Raw genomic sequence first — 20342 nt, 5'->3', positions numbered from 1 at the left:
AAATTACCTTTTATTTTATCATTTTAAATATGAAACTGTTACTCGCTATCTATTAGACCTGCAAAAGATTTGCCCTGCCATTTCCTGCTAAGGTAAAAAAAGAAGTCTTTACAAAGTCAATTAGTATGTAAGTGATAATTATAAATTGCGAACAACACAATGAACGAACGCGAAAGGAGATTGAATTTTTTTTTTATTTGCTAAGGAGCTACTCTCTAATGCCAAAACAACTACATATGAGAAGCTGCTAATTCGGCAATTACGCAACAAAGTAACAAAAGAGAGTTCATTGATTATACGTTATCGCATGCGTCTGCGCACATGATATTATCAAAATTGTTCCGGCTTGTTATTTAATAGACGTAATGTGTTATAAAGCTTCTTATTTTTATTGTAGAACCATTATTTACCCTCATATGTAATAGGCGAATTTGATTACATTGTATTCTTGTTAATGGTGTCCCTGGAGCGTTAAATGTAACAATGTAGCGATTTATCAAATTATTAAAATCAAGGAGATACATTAGATACTTATTTTATGTTACATTATGATGAGAGAAAATGATAACATACAGAATTATTGGTTTTATACATCGTAATTACAGGTTCCACATTTTATAAAATAATAATACTGGTGAAATATGTACCTCAGCTCAGGTACCTTTTTACCTTTACAATTTAGTAATTTTGGAATTGAAATTATGTAACTTTTTAAATATAAAAAATTGTGCTCAAAAAGTCATTATGAAATTCGAGAGATTTAAGTATTTCATATTTTAGATATATGTTAGTATTTTTTAATATTCTTTTTCAATTATACAACCTAAAGTTTAAATATATTCAGCAATCAAATCGATTGAATCGATGACAACATGGCGATGACTCATGGAGGGCCTATAAAAATAATTTCTTGTTTGCTTATGTCCCGTTAGTTTATTATATAATACTCGTAATGACCACCTACGCGACTCGTTTGATTTTTTGCTGTTAATTTTCTTCAAATGGATTTAATAAAATATATATTTTTTAAATTGAAAACATGAAGTCTAGTCATATATCAGGTACACACACTTGCGTGAGATATGCTTTTGTAGACCTCATATAATTGATATATCTGTATGCTGTGAAAGTTTTAGTAGTGAAGAAAAAATATAGTAAGAATCGGCTGCTTCTCTTCTAGTGCAGATAATAAAAATTAAACATAATCTCATTATCTCTCAAATTCTCATAATCTTTTGGAAAATAAGTATTCGATGCACTAGAAGGCTTTCAGGTGGGGCTAAGCTCCGATAACGTTTGAAATTCCAGACAAAAATAAACCTATGTTGTTCCTAAAGGTATAATTATTCTACACATGTGCTAAATAGTGTTTTATAGAAAAAGAAATTGATACCATGCATTCTTCTCTAACGGATGCTTACGGCCAACTAACTGTACATACAAACAATATATTCACAATTAATAAACCACAATTGAATATTTAATTTAAAACTTTCATTCAATTACCTAAAACAGTTTACTATCATTTGTCTGCACTAAGTAAATGATTGCTCAGTGATTCATTTCGCACCGTTTCCGATATGAATCATGTGTGTGGAATAGTTTTGAGTACGTAGTAATTATGACTTTCTACATTTATTTCTGTGAAGTCGATATTTCCGTTTTTCCCTGTCGGCATATTGCACAGTGGTATTGATTGATTGATCTTATCCAAATTAAAAGTTATGTAAGTAGCAGACTATTAAAACTTTTTTCATATATGTAATTACAGCTTTATTCCTTACGGGGTAGGAAAGAGCCAACATTCATGAAAGAACTGAAAGGCCATGTTCAGCTGTATGACATAATGATGGAATTGAGATTCAAGTAGTGACGGGCTGCTAACCCATCGCCTACAAGAGTTTGGTAGCTTTTTCCTTGATTGACTCTAATAGGTATTGCAGTTGGCACACGCTATGTATTTTCTAAGTAGACAATCAAAACTTTTCGAGGCAAGTGTAGGTAAATCATTATTTGATCCGTCAAAAAGCGTGAAGTACATGTTTAAATCCCTACCGTGGCCAATGAAGTGATCAGTTGCGCTTACTTTGAGGGAAAACATCGTGGGGAAACTAGCACATTCAGTCAACTGGATATGTAACTATGATACAATAAGGTTAAGGTTGGTTAACCTGCGAAGAAGTCTTCCTGTAAAATCCTAAACAATCCAGGATTGTGATAGGCAAACCCCGGTCTACTATACAGAGAGAGGTGATAATTGATATGGGTAACTGACCTGAATGATACTCCTATTATATTAAAGCCAAAATTCTGAACAGATTTTTCTGAAAATGTGTCTTGAAAATAGAGTGACCAGTCACTACCAGACTAGTCCTATAAAAAACTTAGTTTATAAAATTACCCATGGGAGTGAATACTCGTGTAAAACTAATACTTTCTTGTAAAGCAATGAATAATAAAGTTAATTTGATCATCTAGTTGTTAGGTTGTTACAAGAAATATTTTTTTGCCACAATAGAACTTTCATGCAAAAAACTTTCTTTACCACATGCGGTCGCTTGGAAGTAATTACGAGTAGATAATATTGCTAGTTTTAATGCAACTTAGAAAATATGCAAAACCGTTTAATATCTAGTGCATGTTAATTGTGTTTGAAAATTAACTATCATATGCGTACTATAGCACGCGGTGAAATAAAATTAGTAAAGATTTCACCCTTTACTGAAACTCGGTCTTGTTAGAGAAAAGTATTTCTCGTAAAGATTCAATATTGTGTAGTAAAAATTCTTACTCATGTGTCACGTTTTCTATTTTTACATATGTTATAGACAGAACCTAAAGTTAGAAGTCCGAGAGTAGCCTTTGCAGCTAAAAAAAGAACTTTACGTATACGTCTATGCCGATTCCAACAAAAATTTATTTTTATTATAATGAATTTTGGTTAACTTTTAATATCTTGTACGTAACCTTTAAGTAACTAATTTCACAACTATGAATCCGTTTTATGTACCTACTTAATGACTTTGATTTAGAAAATATACTATATTACGAGACCAGATTTATTACCACAGAATACAGTTCATTACTGTATTTTTGTGCTTATGAGTGACAGACTACGTATAGCCTTAACTACTGGCCATAGAAAGCTATAATTTATTATGTGTATCCTTAGAAAAACGTTGCACTTTTCGGAATTCCCACGGGAAGTTTTTCGTATTACGCGGATGTAACTGCGGGAATTTAAATTTGAACTTAAGTCGTGAATACTTCTTTTCATCTTCGAAGTGTTCCAATATTTCCAAATTATCCTTATCCATAGAGTTGGAGCTTGAGGTCGTCCACAAAATTTCGCAAGACTATCCCAAATTATTTATTTTCATTTACTTTTACTAAGATCTATTTCATATTTTTTTCTTTTAAAAGCTAGTAAGTGTACTGATAAAGAATTAATTTCAAACACGCACTTAAGATACTATCAATGTGAATACAGCCTTAATTAGACCGTGCGAATGTACGTCATTTACTTGCCCTAATGAAGTAGGTTATACGGGAATGTAATGAGATTAGTATTTTCCTGTGCACATAACCTATCCCTGGGCGTCCCGAAGGAAGCTTCAGGATTGGCGTTGTAAAACTTGTATAATAATGATCGCACTTTTCCGTGAGAAATATATTTTACTATCTAGACCCTTAACTGACGAGCTTTCGTGAAGAGAGTTATAAATGTGGATGAAGCAAAGTATCCAGGGATAGTGCCAATACCAAAGATAAGATGTAGTTTCTTGTGTATGTATAAATATATGTATGTATCGGCTTTACTTACGAAATATGGGGGTCTACTCACGAAATATGGGGTAAGTACCTTCAATGCAGGAAGAAACTACTGAGTTACCCCTGTGGGATTTGCGATAAACAACATGATAGAGGAGCAGAGCCAAGGTGAGGTGAAACATCGTGAGGAAACCTGCACATTCAAGAAATAAATGAGTAACTATGAATCAAATATGGGTTTAGGTTACCTGCAAGGGTTGCGGAGATCAGATAGGAGTCGCTTCGTGTAAAAATCTGACTCACCCGATCTAGGATCCATGGTCGAAGGCATACCCCCGGGCTCCTCTGTAGAGAGGAGAGGATGCAACCAGGGTTAATCCCAGGAGGAAGAAGAGAAGAGCAGAGCTGCAGGCTTAAGCTAGTAATTAATTTAGAAGTTTACACGTAAGCGGTTGACAAATTTATGTACAAAAGACACATATAGGAGACTCGGCTCGGTATGAATATATTGAAAGCCTTTTGAAGAGTTTCTTCGATTTATCCAAGGCAATTTTAGATGCTGACATGATAAATATTTATCTCACAAGATACTTACTCTTTGAAACAAAAAATGAATCATCAAATTAAGTTCAAAATTGGTCGAGTAATTGAAAACATTCTGTTTAATGTTTTCAATTACTCGACCACTCTTTACACATAGAAAGCTTTAATTTGCAAAATAATATTGCATGCATATCGAATAATACTACTCAATTTATATGATTGATTAACGATATGATTCGTTAGTTATTGGCGAAACTTATCCTAATATAGGCAAATATAGGTAAGATTGAATTCTTTATTAGAATAGTACCTATATACATTCTGCCACCGTGTTAAATCTGTACAAACTATTATTATATGGAAAGAAATTCACCAATAAGTTTAATTGCATCCTGTATAAAATATGATACAGTTTGTGCCGTCAACTTCGCTCATGTTTAAGAGATTCTATCACACGTAATTTTTTTAACAAAATTAATATTTAAAGAGATACGAGATAGATATTTTTGTAGCAAAGTTTAAGCTGCGTGAAAAGATTTTATCAAATACTTCTTTCACATTAAACATAACAAATGATCACGCTATAGAAATTATTCTAAGCCACGCAAATTAGGTACCGAAGATTGGAGATTGTTCCGGTATATTTAGGCAGGTATGTTTTTGTTAGTAAGAATTTGTGCTACACGATACATTCATGGCGCGTGCCACATGCTTAAATTTCCAGTCTACTGAAAGTCACGACACTACTTTGGGAAATCATAACACCGTGTGCGAAAAGATAGGTATGGAATAGGAATCATATTTCAAAAGAACTAACGGTTCAAAAGCTTCTACGTAATAAGTATTTTCTTTTTGCTGCATAAAACTAAGTTCTTTTTGCATTATAGATGCCTCTTTTTATACTAAAATATGTTCTTTTTCAGAGACATAAGTACTAGTACCCCATTCTTGTACTTTTCATCTTTTTCTTTGCGGAAAATTTGTTCCGGTTTATCGACATTCTTTCCTTCTTGTTTAGGTCCAGATAGTACTTAGTATAGCTACGTTTAGCGAATAATGGGATGTGACCACCTTCTAAGGTCTTACACCGTTAACTGATAAAGGCTTTCATATTCCGCTATGGAAACCAAGAGAAGTATGTTCACTTTAAAGCGTAGCTAGCTAGTCTATAAATATGAATTTGCACTGATAGGATTCCCCTTGGCCCAAAGGAAGAATAAAAACGTTTATTTTAATTACAAGGAAGGAAACTTGAAAAAATTCTGCTAGCCACCAAACACTTGACATTATGTAGTTTACTACTCACAACACTGGCTTACAAATTCTGCAATAGCCAAGGGGTGACCATGACCTTTGCCTTTGACTAACCCTTTCGCAGCTTCCCTAGACATCGGCGAAAGTGCACGCACCCCAACCGGCGAGTATAAACGCAATGCATACCGCGCCGCGCGCCATTCGCGAACGAGTAAAACGCGCGCGCGCACGACGCATGGACGTGTGACGGCGCACGCGAAAAGTGCAGTGCTAAAATTGTGACATTGCTAAAATTGTGGTGCGCTGAAGGGTTGAGCTGGTGAGTTCCATATCTGAATATTTAATTTTTGGTTTTCTTTTCAATGTGTGGGCCATTATAAAATGTTTTTGATATTTTTATTACTTTTTGAGTAAAATTAGAAAATATTTTTTTGGTCCTATATAAAGCAAAATAAAAAAAATAATTGTTTTAGATAAAAAGTAATTATTTTAAAAAAATCTAACAGAAATGTTTTCAAATGCAAAAGAGTAAGAGTAAAAGGGAAACAATAATATTTCAATACGAATATAAATTTAAATAATAAATCAAATATAAAAGTCAAATCAAACCCGTGAGTCATTACAAAAAATACCTTCTTACTTAAAAATGCAAACCTTAAAATAGTTCCGCATCTCCTTCCATTACGACCGGTAAGTGCGTTAAGTAATTATTTTACACTCGGAATTTGTGGCCATAAACTTTGAAATATAATAAATAATAGTTATAATTTCAAAGAAATTCTACAAAACATGTTACAAAACAACATTTGTGTAATATTTATTGCCATAAATGTTTATTTAAGTTGCAATTACACATTGGAAATAGTTTTGCGTTCCCGCAATGAATACCATTATGGTTAGCATAACGTAAGTTATTACAATCAAAAATAACTATCTTATTATAATATATTTGAATTTATGTACAATTTACATACATACATGATCACGCCTTTTTTCCTTATGGGGTAGACAGAGCCAATAGTCTTGATAAAACTGAAAGGCTGCGTTTAGCGTATGGTTTAATGATGGAATTGAGATTCAATATGACAAGTAATAGTGACAGATTGCTAGCCCATCGCCTATAAAAAGAATCCCAAGCTTATAAGCCTATCCTATAGTCGCCTTTTATAACATCCATGGGAAAGATATGAAGTGGTCCTATTCTAAAGTACCGTGAACCACACAGCACAGTGTACCATTTATAAATGTGTTATTAGCTAAACACATCGTTCTTTTAAGTTTCATATAGGCAGTGGTTTTCAAGGAATAAATAATAAGTCTTATTTCACATCACTAATCATTTAATGAACGTTCTACAAGAATGTCTACTCAACATTTCACAAATTTAAGTAAAATTTTTAAATCAAAATTGACGCAGTGAAAAATTATAATAACAGTAATTTTCGCGTTAGCTATCTCAACTCCTTACGTGATTAATGATAAAACACTAAGTGCTTGCAAAAAAATCTAACGGACGTAAAAAAAATTAACCTCAACTTTATTAATTAGAAGACCGGCTTACATCTCAATTATAGTAATAACATTAGAATCGATTAACTTTGCCAGTTTATTGGAATTATTTCGAGTCATCGAATCAATTACTCTATATTCGGACGTTACCGATTTGGCAGTAATCGATTAAGAGAATCATTTTACGCACGTTTTTGTGAAAGTGCCAGACTTTGGGTGCCAAGAGACCGTAGAAAGTGATCATTTTATTTAGGATTCACTGTTGTTAAGTAAGAATTTAATATGGCACCAAAAGTAAGGGCAATTGATGAATTAAAAAAAGGAATGATGGCGTAAGAATTTGTTGGACTGCTTCAGTTTTACTCGAGTCTGTAAGTAACTGTAAGTCTAAGGCAGAGGGTGCATTTCACGAAAGAAGCAAAACAATAGTTACTTTTTTGTTATATTGTACATCAACCTATTACTTAGCGTTAATCATCTGTTGAGACGACACATTTCTGTCTACAATGATGTGGACAAGCTAACTGAACGCATAGGGCAAACCGCTGGTTTTACGTGATATTTAAAAGTTGTATAGATACTAAGATTTAAAGTGTTATAGTATGGCAAAAAGAACCAGTAGTCGTTTGGCTAAATTTTATATTTAATACTGAATTTAATATTTTTTTTACTATATGTACCTATTTTCCACAGAAATATGCTTAGTATTCACATTTATATGCTACCAACTGTGTGCAGACTGCAAATGAAATGGAGGCATATCCCAGAAAATATGACCTAGACGTGTTCTTAATAATAAAATAAAAAATACTAGGTAGTAGGTATTTGAAGTGAAGAAACTGTTTCAAATTTATCGACACGCCAGGTTTAAAAAGTGTACGGCATGTAAAATACGATTCATACGTTAATCAACACACGTTAAATTCTTATGTTTCTGTGCAACTAACTGATAATGTTCGTCTGAAGCAAGAGAGCAATTATACCAGAAGTGTTAACTTCCAAAAAATAATTGTATAAAAAAACTAAAAAACTACCCGTTTTATTGCAAATCGAACTAAAAAATAGAAAATAAATAATAGTTTAAAAAAAACTAAAAAACTACGCTTTTATTGCTAATCAAACTAAAAAATAGAAAATAAAAATTAATGACAAAGGAATTCAGTAGTAGCAAGTCGAACAATCAGTTATAGTCAGTTGTTGTAGTAATTACCTCGGATTAAAATTATAACAAAATTAAATTTATAAACAAAACAATTTAAATTAGAGTAAAAAGCGTGGGGTGCATTTTACTTCATTTTCATAACTCTCTTGTCATAAATATATGCTAATAGAATGATTTTAATATTTACTACATCAGGCACCCCACGCTTTTTACTCTGATTTAAATTGTTTTGTTTATAAATTTAATTTTGTTATAATTTTAATCCGAGGTAATTACTACAACAACTGACTATAACTGATTGTTCGACTTGCTACTACTGAATTCCTTTGTCATTAATTTTTATTTTCTATTTTTTAGTTTGATTAGCAATAAAAGCGTAGTTTTTTAGTTTTTTTTAAACTATTATTTATTTTTAATTAATATTTTTACACAATCGCCTTCCAAGAGTTCTAATTCAATTAGTCTGTCTTGGAAATGAGTCGAGTTGTCGCAACTGCAATCCGAGCATATTTTGTAGGCGTAAAACCCGCTTCATCGAAGCACCGGCGCGGCGTTCGTGCTCTGTGTGTCTAGTGGACTAAAGTGCCTCGTCCGAAGTTCTGTGGCCGAAGTGTCGAGTGTTAAATTAATTATAATGACGTGATTACGATTTAATTACGCCTCAATTTGTACAGGTGGCATTTAAATGTGATGGCGACCTGTCATGTCGGGTGCTATTAAAGTCTCTGTCATGTCCACATCACTGACGAGAGCTGCTCTTTCTTTCTCAGCTCCGGTCAACTTTCTGCGGAAGTTCGGGCAAAAGTAACAGTTGAAACATGATGTTCCTTTTAATTGCTTTCTTTTTGTCTGGGGCTTTTCATTAATAGTTCTACCTACGTAACCAAAATAACAAAATTCTTATTAAAAGAAAAATAATAGTTGAAAAAAACATTCGATCCAGTTTCACTTGATTGGAATGGAAAAAAGCGCTAACATCTAATCAAATCATTCGCAGCACATTAAGTTATACTTATATTCAATGCAAATATACATATTTTGCTATAAAATTTTAGCGATCGTGTTATCCTGAGACAAAGTCTACGTAAACTGATATTAGAATTTTCTACACAAGATTATGATACTTAAAACATTATGCTGTATATTCGCATAATTTGGCCATAACAGTCAGTTTCTTGTAGTTTATTTGGATGATACAATCGTCTTATGATAATTTTGCATTTTCATTCGCCATACTCCGAGTTCAATGAATAAAAATGCGAATTCGCTGGTTGACATAAATATCTTAGAATGTATTCTTGTTGTAACAGTATCGGTTATGAATTTACCATAATATCTTATTAAAATCCTTACAATTTATTTTCATATTTCTGCGTTCATAATGCATTAGCATGAAGTTATAGTTGCGAGAAATTACGTGACTCGGATCGGTTCACAAGCGAGAGAGTGTGGTCCACTGCGCCCGCGCAGCCGACGCGTCGTTTCGTGGGGTTATTCACGAGCGTTAATAAGGCATAAGCAAAGAAGTGGAGTGAGGAGAGCCCAAGCTCCTGACACCAAAGCGGTAGGCGATCGCACCGTGTGGTTTTAGTGATTTGAATTCCAACATAACGCGTCCGGTCTCCGTAGCCGGCCGGGTAAGCGAACCAAGGTCTTTCCACCGGGTACTCGAAGAAGAAGAAGAATATATCATAAGAGACATATTTCAACACCTACAACCCTGGGAAGAAGAACTCTTGGTCCGATGATATGACTATGTGATATCAGCGACTAATTTCTCCACTAAACAACGAACGAAAACGGGTTTGTCTACACTTATAGTTAAGAACTAAGTTCAAAAGATATGACGATTATGATAAAAAAACTTATAATATTTTCATAGATGTGAATCGTGCTGTGAGGCAGTTGCGGTATGTACCTAAACATAGTCAGCACAATACTACCTTTAGGCTATAATCCTTCAAAATGTAGCAACAATCATACCTAAATACGAAAAGTAAGTAGAAGTATGCAACTCGGTTCAGTCGTGCATACATTTTAAGACTGTAAAATGTACAATCATTGATAAATTGAGGGGTGCTAAAGAAAAACGTGTGAGATTGCACATAATTGCAGTCGAGTGGTTTATCTTATTGGCTCTGATCACACATATTAATGTAGTCTACCAATGGCGCTGATAATGTCATATTATCACGAGAATAATATACTACTTTTAATTTCAATGACATAAATACAAATGGCGTGAATCTATTAATACCAATACGTATGTCATGTAATGGATATGATGGATATTTTGTAATATTTCTACTTTAAAATTTAATTTTAATGAAGTGAAGTAGTAATGAAACTGACATTTGGTATGAGACGTTGCGTCCTCACCATTCTGGAGATAAGCCCGGGGTATGCCTTTGACTATGGATTCTGGATTGGGTGCGTCTGGTTTTTACACCAAGCGACTTCTGTCTGATCTCCGCAATCTCTGCAGGGGAACTTAATCCGTATAAAATCGATTATGGTTCCACATTCAGTTGTATAAATGTGCAGGTTTCCTTACGATGTTTCCCTCACTGTAAGAGCACCGGTTGGTATTCAAACTAATGTACATAACTTCTAAAATAGTCATAAGTACATGACCGGGGTGGATTCGAACCTGAACCTGAAAAAAAGTTAGAAAAAGACTCTAAAAAGATTCGAAGGCTTATGCTGATTGATTATTGATAGAGTTGAGAATCAGAGATAGTTAAAGACTGCTGGTTCATCGCCTTAATAGAAAAATAATACCAAGATTTTAAGCTTTGAGGTGCCCCTTTTTACACCTGTAGTACTAGTTTATCCCTTCCCAAATTTATTAATCTCGGTTTACTAATTTGGTGACACGCTAAGCAGTTTGGTCGAGTTCAAAGCAAGTACATTGTACTTTGGTTTTAGCAAATAAATAAAGATGAACGTGTGAACTTATCTCACCCCTTACTGATCAAAGGGGAAACGTGACCCTATAGTATACCTATCAGATTCAGACAGACTTCCGTCATTGTGCCAGTCGAGACCGCGAGATATCCACTGGGATAATATATTTCCTTTACAAAGTATACGCCGCAAAGCCACCCAGCCTATTTGGGATTCACACCAAGTCCTGTGATAAAATTCCATGAGCATTTACGGAATCATAGTAACGATTTAATGTCAATCAATGGTTGCAAAGATGGCGCCACAAGAAGATACGTTGCAAATAGTATCTGCATAATAAATTTTATATACATATATCTAGTTTTATTATATCAAGCCTTCGATATCAGCGATTTCCGAGTATCAATATTTAAATTGATGATTAGATTTATTTCTATGTGAAAGTAATCTTCGTGTGGTTCCAGTTGCAGTATTGTATTAAATTTTATATCTTAATTTCATGAGCAAACATCGGAATAATATAACTCTTTAATATTTTGTCTTTTTGAGACTGTTAACTCTGTGTCCGTCTTATATAACAGAATATTATCATTAATAGTGCCTTATTGGGTAGACAGAGCCAACAGTCTCGGAAAGACAGAATAATAATGAGTAATACGAGTATAATTCAGATTTTAGTTTATGAAATCAAGATTCTGCTAATAATGTTTCTTAAACCACCTATACGAGCTTTGAAACAAGGACTGAAATTACAGTTTCGAATGCGGAAAGTATTCGATTGGTTGTAAGTAACGGAGTTAGTCATGATCATTTTGCGGGGCCTACCTTGCACCGTAAGTAGAGTTATTTCATCGCTTGGTTTCCATATGCAGATAAAATAATCTGAAACTATAATATAAGGACCGTCTTATAACCATAAGGGTTTTGGTTTGCTGTACACTATTGCATTCAGCAAAAATGTATTGTAGCAAAAATTTTTTAAATGTATTAACTTAAAAATGAAACTTTTATAACCATTAAAGATAGAATACACAAAAATAACACAAATCTCAACTAATTTTATCGTTTTTGCATTTTATAATAAGAGTCTAGAGAAGGATATAGGATATTTTTCATCCCAGCAAAAACAATATTTCCCGTGGCATTTGCGAAAATCCTGTCTTCATTTGTAGGCTGCGCTTAATTTGCGCGTGAAGGTGGCGCTAAATTGGCGCGGGCCAAGCTGCGTTTAAAAGCTTATATGTATGTAGTGAAGTATAAATAGTTCTTTAAGTGTTCTTAGTTTGACTACGGGTGTTAATTGTTATAATTTAACTGTCAGTTTGTTTAAATTGCAGTAAAACAAGTCACATGTAAGTGTAGTTTACTTAGAGTATATGTTTTAAATATGTTTTAAACGAACAAAAGTTGCAATTATTTTCTTACTAGTTTCACACACTACTGGTGTTGGGACAGGTATTTTTATTATCACTTCATAATATAGAAAAGTTGCCCTGCGTCTCTGTCTGTAGTTTTCAATATTATTCAGACATTATTCACTTTTGTAAATACCTAGACATGAATGCTAAGTCAATGTCGGGGCAATCCCCTTGGTCATAGAATTTATTACCTTTCCTCACGAGGAAAATAAGTTTCACGCCTTTCTTAAGTCTCTCGTCTCTCCAACATTCATAAGAAATCATGATTTATTCTTTTCTGCTGAAAACCTTATAAGCAGAAGGCATCTTGAGCAAATAATACCACAGTAACAGTATAGTGAAATAATATTTTATGTTAAAATAAACCTTACGGAGGAGGTATAAGGAAAGATATAATAAAATTGCACAAGTATAAATTCAAGTATTTCCTATTATCTAGTGACGGTTTTACGGAGGTAGTATTTTGAGCAAACCCAACTTGCTTGGACTAGGGTAACCAACGAGTTTAGAGTAACATTCCTTTAAAAACGTCGGACAATCTGCATTATTGAGAATGTATGTCTTAGTGTGAAGAGATGCTCACGAACACGATCGTGCGTGATTTGCAAAAGTCTGATAGGCCGTACTGTAAATTTCAGCTGATCAGGCAGCCAAAGAGCTAAACACATTCTATCCGACCTTATCCGAACGCCTGGTAACCCTGGCTGGTTCTAGTAAGGGCAGGTTTGGTTCAACAGACCGACATAATGGCTCGGCAAGGACGTGTAAAAACTTCACTAATTGACGCACCTGTCAGCTAGCCGGGAAAGTGTGAGCGTTATAGGCTGTGATGGTTCCGTATACTTTTATTTTTATGACGAATTAGTGAAAAAAGAGGTTTTTCGATACGACTAGGTATTTTATAGAAACAAACATAGGTATTATCACGTATCCTTTGCAGGATAGATAGATCCAGTGACTGATTTCCACGTGAGGACTTAATCATATTGACACGAGACGGTGTGAAGTGACCCTTACCCGATTAGAAGCGGCATGCATCTAGTATACATTTCTTCAGTTTCGTGAATCTGTATTAAATTTAAAAAATAATAAAAAACCTCAACTAATTCAAAAATAATGTATTTAAGTTCCTCTCCACTTGAGCACTTAGATCAAATGGCAGGCAAATTATCTTAGTTTATGTATGTTTATTTATTAATAACTTTATACATATAATTTAGTGGGTATGTATATGTTTATTATTTGTATTTATGTTTGAATTATTTACGCGTGTGTGTGAGATACATGAGATTATTCATTATAACACAGAGACTTGTCGTTTTTTTAATAAATTATCTAATTCCTTTATTGTTTGCCGGTTGACTGGAAGAGATCCCTTCATGGGATAAGTCCACTATTGCAAGTGATTGATTTTTTTATAACTATATACAATTTCTTGTAACTGTGTAAATTTTCTTTACAATAAACGTATTAAAAACTAAATAATAAAAACAAAATATAATTAAAACACAATATTCTAGAGATCCCTAAAACCGTACCTTTACATAAGAACAGAACGTCACATCACAGCAATTTTGCGTTAACGAATGGACTATTTATATTAAAAGGGATAAAATATGTTTTTATCTTAGCAATATTACTAGAAACAAGTTCGCCCGGAGCTGTCGCAATTTTGAAAAATCTAGCCTTTATTCCTACAGGAAACCCTATGTGTTGATGGTCGCTTAGTTACTATAATTAACTTTAACGTGTGTTTGAATAGCCAAGGAATAAAAAGAAAATATTTAACAACTGAGAACTTTAGAAGAAAATAAATGATTTAAAGTATGAGTCTTTGTTTGCTCGAAATTTCTGCAAAAGCAGCCAATTTAACTTTTAAAGTTATCTTCTATTTTTGGTGGTAATTTTTATTAGATATTTTTTGAAACACAAATACTTATACTACTTAAATATAAAAAAAATCAGATAAACATTTAAAGGAAAATAAAACCAAATCCATTCCAAGAAAATCATAAGATACGGCTATTAGAAAATCATAAGAAAATCATATGCGGGGTAGACAGAGTCAATATTTTTGATAAGACTGAAAGGCCACGTTCAGCTGTTTGGCTTAATGATAGAATTGAGATTGAAATAGAGACAGGTTGCAAGCCTGTCGCCTAAAAGAAGAATCCCAAGTTTATAAGACTATCCCTTAGTCGCCTTTTACGACATCAAAGAGATGGAGTGGTCCTATTCTTTATCCTATTGGTGCCGGGAACCAAACGGCATATGAGAATACATTTTAGAAACAATAATAGATTATATAATTACCCCTTGCATATCTAACTTATGAACATATATTTATAATCAGTATGTAAGTATGTGCACTATAAGATCAGATATGAATCAATAAATTCTGTTCTCGATTGGCATACAATAAATACCTTTCCTAATAAACTCATACTCGAATACAGTTACAAATAATAACAGAATAACTTCAATCAAACTAATTTAACGCGATGGACTACATAATAGGGCGACGGTAAGGTTTACTATAACAATCTCCAATGCTACCAACGGGTTTTACTAACGAAGTTAAGATATTTCAGATTCCAGTAACAATCGACCAATCAAATACTATTAAACACGAACCTTATGTATTATGTGTGTATAAATGGCTGTTCCCAAAATTTTTACTAAATTTACTAAAAATTTACTTTATGGGGTTTATTTATTGTGGTACACACATAAGTAACAGGATGACATAATGCAAAATAAACACACAAAAAATTGCGTAGCAGTTTTATAATCAATCCAATCTTAACTGTGTTTGAATTCAGTTTTCATTGCACGTTTGATGTACGTCATGTCACGTCTAATTTAAATCGGTTTTTTGTATATTAAAGATAGTAAATAAATTTAGTTTATATCAAAAGAAGCGCCAAAATTCAATTAAAAACAAAAGAAAACCTCCGCATAGTGTCACTATTGTGGCCGGTTTGAACTCTTTCCAGCCAGTAACAAGACTGATGATTTGTTTTTTATTCGTGATTGAATTTAAACTTCTCACTTCCTTGATAGACAACGGATTTATCTAGAGCAGAACCGCTACCGCAATGGAATTTATTATCCCTGATTATGGAATTTTAAACATAAACCACAGATTATTAATAGTTCCAAAACGTTCTGAACTTGACTGTCATAGTTTGATCCACAGTAAGGGATGATGAAAAACGTACTTTTAAGGTGTATTTTCTTTGGCCTTATTCAACCATTTCACTACATAACTCAATGTTATATAAACATCGAAACATATTTATTATTAAATTTAATTTCATATTGATAGAAAGAAAAATGAGGTTACAATATCATTTCCTCTTACAATGTTGGAAATTAGTAAAATGCCATTTTCACTTTTCAACAGAACGTTGTTATTTCAATAGGCTGGGCTTGTGGTAAAGAGTAGACTTTAAGTAGCCTTTGAAATAGTGGTATACTTTTCCTGTTTGCAACATTGTAAAACTTCTGTTGTCGACGTGAGCTGCGTCCGGAGTAGCGGGGAAAAGTAATTACCTTACCCCTTACCTTGTAGATAAAAAGAAATATATCTGGCACGTTATCACGCTAGTATTCATTATTTTCTTAGCGTCCACTGAATATAAACATATATATATATATATATATAAATTATTTATGTATCCGTACTTTATTGTCAAGAAACGTTTAAACTAAAAATGGTTATGCCTCTGACGCTGCAGTTGTATCCCATTCTTACTATATGTCTATTCTGAACAGTATACTTCATTGTAATAAATTAAAAAGACTAGTAGTACTAGTAGACTAGACTACTACTTTTTTAATACAGAAAATATTGTCTACTATTTAATTATGGCATAAATGCGTCCCAACCCACAGCAGCCGAAGGTGCAACTGGGACCACGCAAAGTGGAAAGAGAAATTATTGGGTATATGGCTAATTATTTACACTTATAATAACCAATGCGTCATACATTTTCTAACTCGATAGCTTCGGAAGGTTGAACACATTACACAAATATAACATAATTCACACGCTAATCATGCTTACGAAACGAAAGTGGACGCGTAATTGTCAAAATGTGTTCGTCTTTGTCTAATTTTCACCAAAATTGGTTTTCGTTTTAACATCACGCAAACTGTAACTCAGCAACCAAATCATAAATGTTCTCGCGAGATTCTAAATACAAAAACATAAAGATGAAAATTGTAAAAATATATGACATCGTATAGTTTGATACTGTAAGTTACTATGGTACCTGTGTGAACACTTTCGCTTAGAGAATATCGCTTTATAATGATCGACAAGTGATGTTTTACTTATAACATTTGACCAGACCGACTTGACCTCGGAAGATAAGTTAATGAAGTAGAAAATTGTTGATTTTCTATTTATTGCTTACATTAGGAGTCCTATAATGAGATTTTTGAAATCGCGATTTTTATTATGGATAATTAATTTTTGATGAGTTTGATGTTTCAAAAACATAAAAAAAATATCTGTATCATATTATAAATATTATATTAATAATTTATTTATTATCTTATATTATTTCTTTTTAAATCCTTCTGCAGTATAAATGTGCATTATAGGTATCTTTTCCAACCAAGGCTTTGAAAAGAACAGATATTTTGACCAAGGATGCGTCATGATGAGCCAGATTATTTATAGTCTATAACTGGCAACAAATATAACCCCAGAAACTCCACAAAATTGCAATAAATTCTAACACGTGTCCGTCCGAGTCTCGTCGAGTTAGAGGATGTACTTACACGGTACATCGGTATGTATGTTAGAACTATTAATTAAGTATATGATTTGGTAAAAACTTAGACCTAGTGAGAGTGGTATTCCTACTCAATCAAATTTGTTTTGAAACTTTCAATCTTCATCGACGCACACCTATCAATCTATGTCATATCCTTTTCAGTTTTCAAAAGAGAGTAATTATTACCTAAGAAAGTCACGGGTTATTACCTTCGCCCTCTTTCGACTAATTTACTTCGCACAAAAGCCGGTGAAAGGAATCGCGAATCAGAAGTTTGTTTAATTATCTTATTATACATTCGCGAAAAAATGTTAAGAGACGCTCTCGCCTTTTGTGCGTTTTCTGTAATTACCGCCTTTGTGGTGTGGAGTGAAATAAATTGGACGTGTTCGGTGCCCCGATTTTATTAGAGAGCTGAATTTTGCATGTAAATAACTTTTTCTTAACTAGATATCTGTAACCGTCTCGCTGATACATGACGACATTTAATGCAGTGAAAAGCAAATTGTAATTCACGGGAATGGTTACCAAGATAATTTTACAGGATTAAGAATAGTAAAAAGCCATAATGGTCATTTAAGAACAGTGGCACGGGGTGCGCCTTTATGACTCTTTCTTTGATATCTCCGTGTTCCCGGTCGCACCCTCCACAGAAGTGTTTCGGGGTCCGTTGTGTTTTTATGACTGTGAATACATAATTCAGAAAAAGAGTCATTGGTATTGGCCAAAGTAGGTTTTACGTAAATCCGTGCCTCCATATGCGTATGATATTAAATGCATTTTAAGAAAATTACCAATACCCAGACGAACGTATCTTGATCAAATTAAGGACGTCCTGGTAAAGGGTCAGGTCAAAAGTACCCGAAACCGCCGAGCTTGCATGAAGAGAGTTATGAATGTGGATGAAGCGAAGGAAGTATGCAGAGATCGTGGCAAGTGGAAAGAGGTAGTCTCTGCCTTCCCCTCCGGGAAAGAGGCGTGATTTTATGTATGTAAAATTACCAATTCGACCACCGCTGCTCTAGTCAACGGAGGCATTCACAGCCGCCGTGGGCTTCATATCCAGTACTTAGAACCTTTGCTATTCGTCCAATGATGCTCTGCATATTAGTATGTAGGTTACCGTACGACATATGACGTGAGAACCCGTGTTGCGTGCTCGCACGCGCCGCTCAAGCATGTTGATTGATAAATGCGCTCGGAAGATATACTTCTTACTATTCTATCACTGGGTAATATCCATAATCATGACGGATTTAACAGTGGATATGTTGTTAAAAGACGCTGTCTATTTATAATTTTACTTTAGCTAATTTTAATCGTAATTTTCTTTAAACTTAATAGTATTTTTAGATATGCGTCGATTTTACGTCAAAAACGATTTTACGCACAAGAAGAGTTAAAAGAAAATAATATGTATAATAAAACAATTATATTTTCTTTTTTTTAACTGCTGTATAAAAGTCTGTTTTTTTGATTCACTAATGTGTTGACATTGATTAAAAAGCTAATGTGCGCAAAAATTATGTTCAGACGCATTAATATTTTGATATGGTTTGTGTTATTATGTAGGTACTCTACGAGGATTTTTTTTTTAAATGTAGCTTTTATACTTCGTCAAAAGTTCAGTAACGGATCCTACAGAATAAAAAATACCTTAAAGAAATGTTAATACCAATTTAGTTTCCTCTCTGCAGTTTTGTCTGTCTTTAGCCATCGCGATCCATACAATTACAACTATAATTTTCAATGCAAATTAATTTTAATACAAATTGTTTAAAAATAAAGCTTGACACTTAATCTTTTATAATAACGAGATACAAAATATCGTGACTGGCCCCAGGGAAATTACCTAGTGATATGTTCATGAGAGGTTTAATTACTATGTTTTAAAAGCCCTCGGTTACTAGTTAATCTGCGGAGTAAGGCTTATCTCTGATAAAAAAATGCAACCGAAGACGGGGAATATATTTAATAGTGTTTAATTGCTCCAGTTTTTAAGGCCAACTGGCCAGTACTGGTCGGCAATAACAAAAGATGAAACATTTTAATAGCTCCAGGATAAATGTCAGTTGCTTTCTGATCAAATGCTAATTGTTCACGTTAATTGAGATTGAAATATACTGAGTCTCTAAAAACTTGCACTAGACTTAACTGAACTGCAACATAACGTATTATTTTGCCTCTGTCCCGAAGAGGTAGAACAGCCCCTATCCAATTGAAGAGCAATTTTTTTATATATAATTATTATTTTTCATGCAATATCTGATTGTTTAATATATAAATGTATTTAAATTTATTTTTTAAATGTTATATATAAATACTTTAATTTTTTATAAAAGTATGGCAATATTTACGACAACATTTCTCTATTTATTTGACATTTTACAAATGCAACTTACAAAGTTTAAAAAAATATTGGAAACTTATGGAATTATGTAGTCTTTGCCTACCTCTCCGGCATACAGTAGTTAATAATCTAGGTTTAAAAGTATTATCCAGTTTAACATGTAAATATATTCAAAATTGGAGCTCTGTTACAAAGCGATGAGAAGACATTACGAAGCATCGCTTAGCTCACATTACGTCGCAAGCTTTTTATACCGAGACATAATAGACCGGCGCCATCTCGGCCATTGACTCCTCAACTGATACAAGTGTAATGAGTACTATTTATCAAGTAGATCCTTTTGATAAAAAGCCACTGAAAAATGGTCCTTCAAGTGTGAAATTGATTAAATCGTGATTTGTCTGTGCCTAGTGCACTGGTATATAATTTGGCACAACAAATTTGTTTTAAGGTACTTATTTTATCCATCACCGTCTAGCCGTCTTCCATTATAACTCATTTTGTAGAGTTAATAAATGAATCATTTCAAGTCAACCAACGAAAAATTTGAGGAGATAGACTCGTAATTGTGAATTTATTATTTATTTTATTCAATTTGTAAATCACATCTTTTAGATTAAAATAATTGTTCAAGCTTTCCT

General features: G+C 33.3%; 1 protein-coding gene across 1 annotated transcript in view; it reads left to right on the top strand.

The window, feature by feature from the left end:
* Nucleotides 1-5779: 5779 nt before the first annotated feature.
* LOC106142397 (uncharacterized) overlaps nucleotides 5780-20342 on the top strand; it is an 89604-nt gene continuing 75041 nt past the window's right edge. Inside the window, exon 1 of the mRNA XM_013344144.2 lies at nucleotides 5780-5887. The gene's annotated coding sequence lies outside the window, so the exon portion shown is untranslated. The remainder of the gene's footprint in view (nucleotides 5888-20342) is intronic.

The sequence above is a fragment of the Amyelois transitella genome, chromosome 12, assembly GCF_032362555.1.
Source record: "Amyelois transitella isolate CPQ chromosome 12, ilAmyTran1.1, whole genome shotgun sequence".
NCBI classification, from domain to species: domain Eukaryota; kingdom Metazoa; phylum Arthropoda; class Insecta; order Lepidoptera; family Pyralidae; genus Amyelois; species Amyelois transitella.
Note: the sequence above shows the minus strand (reverse complement) of the source record. Positions and strands in the feature narration are given on the sequence as shown.